The following is an 8737-nucleotide window of genomic DNA, read 5'->3' as shown; positions in this document are numbered from 1 at the left end:
GGAGCGCCGAGATGCAGGGAGACGGCGAGGGATAGTGATGGAGAGAGGAAGAGAGGCTCTGCAAGGAGAGGAGGGCGATGAAGTCGGATGCAGCAGGGAGGGGAGGAAAGGAGAGATGCGGAGGTTGAGGAAGAAAGAGGGAATAGAGAGGAAGAGGAGGAGAGAGGGAGGGGAAAGGGGACGGCGATACAGAACAACAAAAGAGGAAGAGAAAAATGTATGTTACACATGGCGTCTCTGTGTGTGTACGCCTCCACCTGCACTGCAATGTTAACACTGTAAATCACCCACCTGACTCAGCAGCATCCCACACACCCACACACACACACACCCCCCCACACACACACACACACCCCACACACACACACACACAAACACACACGCCTCAATTCATCATCCATGGTCTCCTTCTTGCCGCCACACACACAGAATTCCAACCAAATCCCGCTGCAGAGAAGTAACTCAGGAGTCAACACCTACTCACACACAATGCTCCCGCGCCTTAAAAACACACTTATACACATCACCCCCCCCCCCTTCCAAGCACACACACATACGTATCTGTGCACCCGTACACACACACATGCCGTTCTAAATGAGACAGCTGGAGCTATCAAACCAAAGCCTGCGCGAGCCAGCCTCCTTCAGATGGATTTGAGAAGTGGGCTTTACCGTATCATCTGCCAGCACGCTGCTGGGAATGAGACGTCACATTCATAACAGCCGACGGCCTTATAAGGCAGTTATCTCTCCCGCTCTCTCTCTCCCCTACTCCATCTCACTTTCTCCCCCACCGTCCGCTGTGGGGGGGAGGGGGGGTGGGATGAGTGGTTTCAATTATGTGCGACAAAGACCAAATTAGGCACCTGGCAATTTCAATATGGCCTCTTTCTCTGCATTAAGCTGATAGGATGTGGTTTTGATGAGGGGGGGGGGCGGTGTGCTTGCATGCACGCACAGGCTCCTGGACAGACACATGCACTCGCAAAGAAATTGCATTCAATTTTAGAAAATAAGAACATTTAAATTCCTATTGTTTCAGCACCTTGCAGAACGAATGGTCAACACTGAGCAGAAAGTGAGAGTGAGATGTTCTCTTCCTCGTATCCAGGAAAAACAAACACTGCACGCTGCCACGCACATTCCATTATGGCGCGCGATACAAAGGCTCAGCAGCAGGCCGTGATCGATCCACCCACAGCAGCTCGGAGGGCACATTGAGACTCTACTCTCACTGACTACTGCACAATCAATGGCAGCTGATTGCTGGCTGGAGGAGCTAGCTGGGGTATCTGACACGGCTCTGCTGCCGCCACCGCTTTGTTTCACACACACAAACCACAGTGAAAAAACACAAGGTACACACAGTGGCTGCTCTCATGTGCAGACGTTCGCTCTCACACACACACACAATAGTGTACAACTGCACGCCCACACGGACTGTAGTGTAGATAATCTCTCTAATGAGGGAGAGGGAGGCTGCAGCCGTCATCTGTCAGACTGTGCGGCCTACACACAGGGCAGCCAGATATGGATTTCACCACAGAATTAACTAAACTAAACTTAAGTGTGTATGCGATTTTTTATTTAAATGTTCTTTTCCTCAATTTAGTTTAGCACCATCCGACCGTAAAGACAGCCATTATCTCCTGACACCATATTTGAACACGCCGAGTCAAGAATGGAAAAATCAACTCTTGGTCGCGTATGAGTGTGCACTCAACCATCCCCTTTTTTCCATCTCCATGTATGGTGCTGCTGTGTAGCTGTGAGGGGACCGGCGAGGCTTACTGTTCCTCTCGGTCTCTGCACCTCACAGGCAGCTCGGCGTCTGCACGGCTCTAATCCACTGAGCTGCTGAGGAAAGAGTGCTGACGGTGCCCTTTTCTGCCGAATATCCCCTAATCCAGCTGGCTGCGGGTCCGGGGGAATAATCCTGGATTAGGGAACTCCTCCTCGTGGAGCGGCCATGGGGTCCCTCATGGGGGCCCCGTCACAGTCAGCTGTGCCTGAGGCGCAGCGCCTTTTCACATCGGGAGAGAATGTAACACCCGATCCAAAAACAGGCCAATAGTGTCTGATTAGGACTGAATTGCATCAAACCTCCTCGCCTTGTCGCCCTGAGGGGAGCTGCTGCTTACCAGAGATGAATAATGGTAAAGAGGGATAATGGTGGATAGGCCGTGTGATGTTACAAGTGCTTTTCATTTGAGGTGACAAAGATATGGAATCAGGAATGCGAGGAATTGAGCCTCCAACGAAGCACTTTGTTGGCACAGGATACACCCTAATTGGTGCATTGTTGGAAATGGCAGCTATTGTCTTATTGAGAAGCCTGACGTGTGTGTGTGTGTGTGTGTGTGTGTGTGTGTGTGTGTGCCCACCTTAAACTTCCTTCCTTGACGCATGTATTCTTTAGGGAGAAGAATGTTTCTCAGACACATTTGTGGCACAAGCGAGGAATCAATGCAAAAGGCCGAAACAATAAAGGTTGCATTCACCCTAAAAGGATTGAGTTATGACACCTAGCTTATCTACACACATTTCAATATATTTCAGCCCTTAATCGGTGTAAAAAATAAACAAGTAATAGACGTTCACAGTGACGATAAAGACTTTGTAGGTTATGGGCCGCAGAGATTCTCCAGACCTTAGTAATGAGTAATAAATGATTCATGTCACACTGAGATTGATCACAACTCAAAAGAGACGTCTCAAACCTCTGAGGTGAGATGAGACGGAAGTGGAAAAGTCCTCCTCGCCACACGTAGAGAGTGCAGATGTCATTACATATTAAATAAAAGCTTTCAATTTCTTTACATCGATCGGTGATTAAGGCGAAAAGGCAATTTATATCACCTTCTACGTACTGGCTGCCAGGCTCAGGTATGGATGTGACCGAACACAAGTAAATGGCAGAATCTGTATCTCGGTGGCTGTGGTAACGATTGATCCCGAGGCTCAAACCGAGGGCACGGAGCGTTATTAGCTCCACAAACCGCTCAGTGATCAACAGGCTCTCTGTGCACGTGACGCCCTCCCTCGGCGCACAATCACCAGTTTATTTACATGCATGGCCGCCCGAGAGAGACTGGAGCTTGCGTCAGTGCACATGTCCCACACGGCCCCAGTGAAGCACAACAGGGGACATCAGGGGAGTCCTAATGCCGCGTGTGGACACATCATGGCAACATTACCGATGGTTGCCAAGATGATCTGGAGTTGAAGATTGTGAATTTCATCAGCGATGGTCGGTTGTGAAGAGAGGAAAACTTTAAAATACCCACTTTTTCTATTCTAATTTCTATTTCTTCTTATTAAACACTTTGTCAAACGTCTAGCAAATTAAACATGATTCATTTTATACAAGATCATCTCTTGTTGTAGCCATATGTTGATGAAAATGTGACCTTCATCACACGCAACAGTGATCAGATTCATGGTGAACACATCAGCATTAGTTAACAAAAAGAACTGAGGTGACTTCTGATTTCATCAAGTTGAAAATGTTTGATAAGTCATTTGTTTTTTTGTGAGAAATATGAAATGAAATATCAGAAAAAGTTAATTTCCGATGTTTTACGAATCAGGGAGTTTTTATAATAGTTTTTTTAATTTTGTTTTATAATAGAGAGTAAATGTAAAGCTGTGTCTCAGTGATTCATTTATTCTACCAGAATATGAAAACACACACACACACACACACACACACACACACACACACACACACACGCACACACAAACACACACACACACACACACACACACACACACACACACACACACACACACAATAGGGACTATTGGATTTGACTTCTATTCATTGTGGACAGCCTGACCAAAACCCTACCCCTAACTTTAACCATCTCAAATTCATGCCTAACCCTAACCTTAACCTAACCACAATTCACATCTGACCTCTCACCTTAACCAGGACCTCAGAAATTATGTTTGGCTCATTAGGACTGAGTTTTTGTACCCATGAGGTTTACTGGTCCTGACAGGGGCGGTGTTTATACTGGAAAAGCTCCCAAAGAGGGAGGAAAAACCAGTACACACACACACACACGCCAGCATGAAGACCAATGGTGGCTAGGGAGAGGATCTGAAAGACACACATGATGATGCATATGTGTTTGCATTCACGTACACACACCCACACACACACATATACCTGCACTCCATGCCTGCGTCTCTCTCACCAATTACAAAGTTAATGCAGCACATACCACGCTCGCCAATCCATCATAACACCTGGGACATATCTCCGAGGCGTTCACCATGGAAAAGACTCCACAACAAGCCGGGAGCTCTAAAATACACAGGACGTCACAACATATATCTTCACCCCCGTCACCCTCATTCCTCCGAGTCAACTACCACCCCCCCCCCCCCCCCCAGGTTTGCCTGCAGCTATACTGACAAACGCCTCATTTTCATTTCAGTCTTCTGTGCAATATAGCGCACAGCTGCCGTCTCCTCACCCAACGCCACTAACAGTTGAAAAGAGCAGTGATGAGACCGGCGTCAGAGCGGGGCTATTATAATGATAAGAGGGCCCAGTCAATCTATTTGCATTCAGGGGGTGAGAAGACATCTATTCTTGGGCTCCTTCATACATGAATGGAGAGAAGAGAGTGGAGGATACAGGTGGCAGCGACCTGTGCATGTCTGCTGTCACACTCAATCACTTACCCCTATAGCAAAAGGTATCAGTACAAGCAAATAACAGTCAAGCTGTAGCGGTTTTCTTTCGGTGCTGCGCCTCCTCTGAATATATTTTTGGAGGATCGTGTGAGAGAAGAGCAGGATGGGAACTTTAACAGAGCAGCGAGGCAATAATTCAGGAGAGCAGATTCTTTCTTAAGCCGTTACAAATCACGGCGGCAGCAGCACGTGGTTTCTCATACTTACAATATGTCGTCCTGAGTGGATTCAATAGGTGACGACCTCACGTTTCTCATCTGGTGTCTCCATGTCTCCAGTTTGTAACTAAGATCTGATGCAACTCTGACGCACAACTCGACAATCTTCAGATCTTCATTCGTCAGCAGCAGAGGTCCATATTCAATTAGGAGAGCTAAATTATGGAATGACCTTTGATTCCTATTGCTCAGGGATCAAAGCATGCGTTTGAAATACATCCCCCCCAACACACACTCACACACACTCACATTCAGGTTTGTATCTTTTATTTTGGATTGATAATAGTGCTGCTTTTTTTTGTTTTCGGCTATAGTTGTTATTTGTGTTGACTCTCATGAGTATAGTGTTATTATTGTCTGCATGTGATTATTGTCTTATTTCATGAATTTATAAAAATACTTATGCAGAGGCTTTTAAATAAGCCCACTGGGCTGCAGTGTATATTTATATTTGTAATTTTTCTTTGTATGTTTCCGATGTCTGCTAAATAAATCGAATCCAAAACTTGAATTGGTGGAGTTTTCCTTACTGTGTAATGTAAACCATCGTACGAAATGGATTTTCATATATATAACACTGATTTATCATTGCACTGTACATGACAAGAACTCCTCCGGGAAAATAAAATGTAAATTGTTTCTCAGAAATTTCCTGCCAGAACTTGCAACGGGAAACGTGGAAATCTGCATGCACGCTATGTCTTTCCATATGGTTGAATCAAACGCCTAAATCCCGACAGCAATGCAGCATGAGGCGGTCGTCTTATTCTGTCATTAGACGCTGATGGATCAGGCTGCTGACTGTACCCCTGGAAGGTCCATTAACACCTCCAGGGGGGAGAGCCCAGCCCCCTCCATAAACAGCCCAGCCGGGGGTCCATCCTAATGGGCTAAAGCTCATTCCCAGCCTGGCCTGCTCCAGGTGTGGATGCCGAGCGCCGTAATTGAAAATTAGGGGGCAATAACCCGGCGTTCGATGCAGGGCCTCACAACCGGCGAGTGGCCCAGGCCCCCACACTGTCGCTCAGTCAGAGGGGGAAAGGAGAGAACTGTGGGGGGAGGAGGAGGAGGAGGAGGAGGAGGAGGAGGAGGAGCTGTAATCCAACGAAGGGAGCTAAGTGTTGGCTTATTTGTATCTGCGCTTTCTTGGAAGCAATAAAATGTACACAGCACCTGCAACGGCTGAAAGAGGAGTGAAAGAGTATCTCACCACAAAGAGCCTCCAAGTGCTTTGCCTAGGTGACTGATACCGTGTGTGTGGTGCATGTGATACTGTCGTTAGTGAGGCTGTAACATCCCGAGGACAACAGGTCGGGTGTTTCATTCCACACTCTCGCTTTGGACTCCACGCTCTTATCAATCGTAACAACGCACTAAAACTGGTCTAATCTAATGCTGCGTGGAAATAAGCAAAGTGGCTCCAACGAGCGCCGCGGCCGTCAGGTGGACTTTACGGTGGCGTGATACGGTTTTTATGACGCCAGCTGTCCGTCCTGTCCCCCACACTTACAGTCATTCTTTTTAATCTGTGGATAAAAACTCTATTAGTCACTCAGGGAGGCCACGTATTTGAGTAACGAGAAGTGGCATTTTATTCATTTATGTATTTATTGTCATTTTCCCTCCATCTTGTTTTTCTGCCATAGAAATGCATTAGCCCTGAGAGAGGCTATCAATCAGGGGCTAATGGGTTGTAATTGCAGGGAGGCCGGCCCCCCACATCAGAGGCAACAGGGTCTCTGGATGGCGGAATAATCACGCGTACAGTAGAGAATTGCTTGCAATGGATTGGGTCCCTGGGGTAAAGGTTGAGGTAATTTCCAACTCATTTTCTTTTTGAAACCCATTATACTCATCCCGGTGAGGTCCTGCATTAATCATCATGGTTAATATAGTGAGTGGTTAAAACAGAGAGGCAAGGAAGAGAGGAAGCCACACTGAAACCACTACTTAGTCACTGGCTGTGGAGGAAGTGCGTCGACCATGGCCCCAAACATACATTCAGTATCTTCTCTGGACTTCAAGACAAACAGGGTTTGAAGTTTTGTTTTCCTAGAACAACTCTCAAGTAAATCTGAATACCTGCGCTACTGGAGCGATATAACCCAAAGGCCACTCACAGCCCTAAATCTTTCCTTTTCATTTTCGAGGAAACAGCCACCTGACTGTGGTGTCTGATGCTATCTCCACAGCTGGCCGTGTCAGGCGGTTGGGCCGCCGCACACACACAAACACACACACACACACACACACACACAAACTCAAACAACCACAACAAGTAGCAGAGGCTGATAAGACTGCTAGATCGTTTAGGGTTAAACTCTGGGAAACGCATCGTCTGCCTCCGCTGCCTTTTCTCATGGGAGGCCTGGTATTGTTTGTCAGAGAGCTGCAGAGGAAATCCCCCGTGAGCCAGAATTCACACCTCGTTCTTTTCATCTTTGCAGAGTTTAAAAGCAGCACACTTAAAAACAACATCATATTTTATAGCTGCTCAGGGGAACGTGGGAGTCTTTGTGCTCTGGCCTGGAAGGACGACAGACCGTCAGGTGTAGTTCTGATGTTTTAGAGATAAAAGCATTACACGTAACTGCAATTTTATTAAACGGTTTTAGGGGAGACCCTGCCTCTTGCCTAGATTCAGCTGATGTTGGCTCCTGATCAGCCCTGCAGGCCCCAAAAGGAACAGCGGTCTTCACAGTGGCTGACAAAATCTAGAAAAGGCCAACAAGTGAGCCGCTTTGCAAGTGACACCAATATTTCTCCACAAGCAGAGATAACGCCACTGAAACGTTATCAACTGTAATTGATCAGCACTGCAGCAGTTTGAAAGATGAACCACGACGGAGGGCAGAGGAGACTTCACAAAGGACCACAGTTTATATCCCTGTTTCGCCTTAGAGATCAGAGGAAGGCATAGAAATTGAGCTGAATAAAGATTGAAAAAAAAAAAAAGAAGCCCTATTTGCTCTATATGAGGTTATTTCAGGTTTTCCACAATCTGCACTGCCGGTGCGTGCTCTGGTAATTTGTCTCTTCTTGTCTCAAATTAAAAAACACAAGCTTAATTGTTGGATTTCTTTTCTACTTAGTTAAATCTTCTTGCCAGCTGATGCGGAGCTAGTCTGGTTAATTAATTAATTAGCACAGCGGTGTTCTCTCTCTTCTCTCGAGCCCAGTTATTGATGTTTTTGCAGGCTGCTGGAAGAACAAGTTAAACATTAAAGAAAGTTAAACAGAAAAATATGTTTAAACACTAATTGTTTTTACCCACACTGCTACAGAGTCATTGCACAGATTTTATGATTCTTTTCCACTGAATCAACTGTTCTGACGTTTTTTACAATTTAACATGATCCAGTGTTTGTGGCTTCTGTGGCCGCTCTTCACCACAGGTTGAGTTGTCCTGCATTTAAATGAGGCCCATTTTCTCTTAATGGACAGATTAGGAGAAAATGGGCCGGGGCAAACCAGTAAGAGGCCCCCCCGCTCCTCTCATATGGGACCCCCGGAGGGACAAAGGAACAAAATGACCTTGAATAATACAACCTCTTCATTTGGATCATTTTACATGTATTTATGGTAATCTTGCATCTTTTTGTGCTATTATTTTGTGTCTTTTTGTTGTGTTTTTCTAAGAAGATAACATCTTTATTGAGTCTGTGTCTTTGAGTGAATTTTCCTCTAAAAGTTTGCAAATTAATGTATCAAGAAAGAAAAGATTTTAAAATGAAAGTAATATCATTAGTAATATTTAAAAAATATGATGAAAAAAGATATATCAAGTAGGGATGGACACAATGAGCCCTCGA

Source organism: Pleuronectes platessa, chromosome 16, assembly GCF_947347685.1.
Source record: "Pleuronectes platessa chromosome 16, fPlePla1.1, whole genome shotgun sequence".
NCBI lineage: Eukaryota > Metazoa > Chordata > Actinopteri > Pleuronectiformes > Pleuronectidae > Pleuronectes > Pleuronectes platessa.
Note: the sequence above shows the minus strand (reverse complement) of the source record.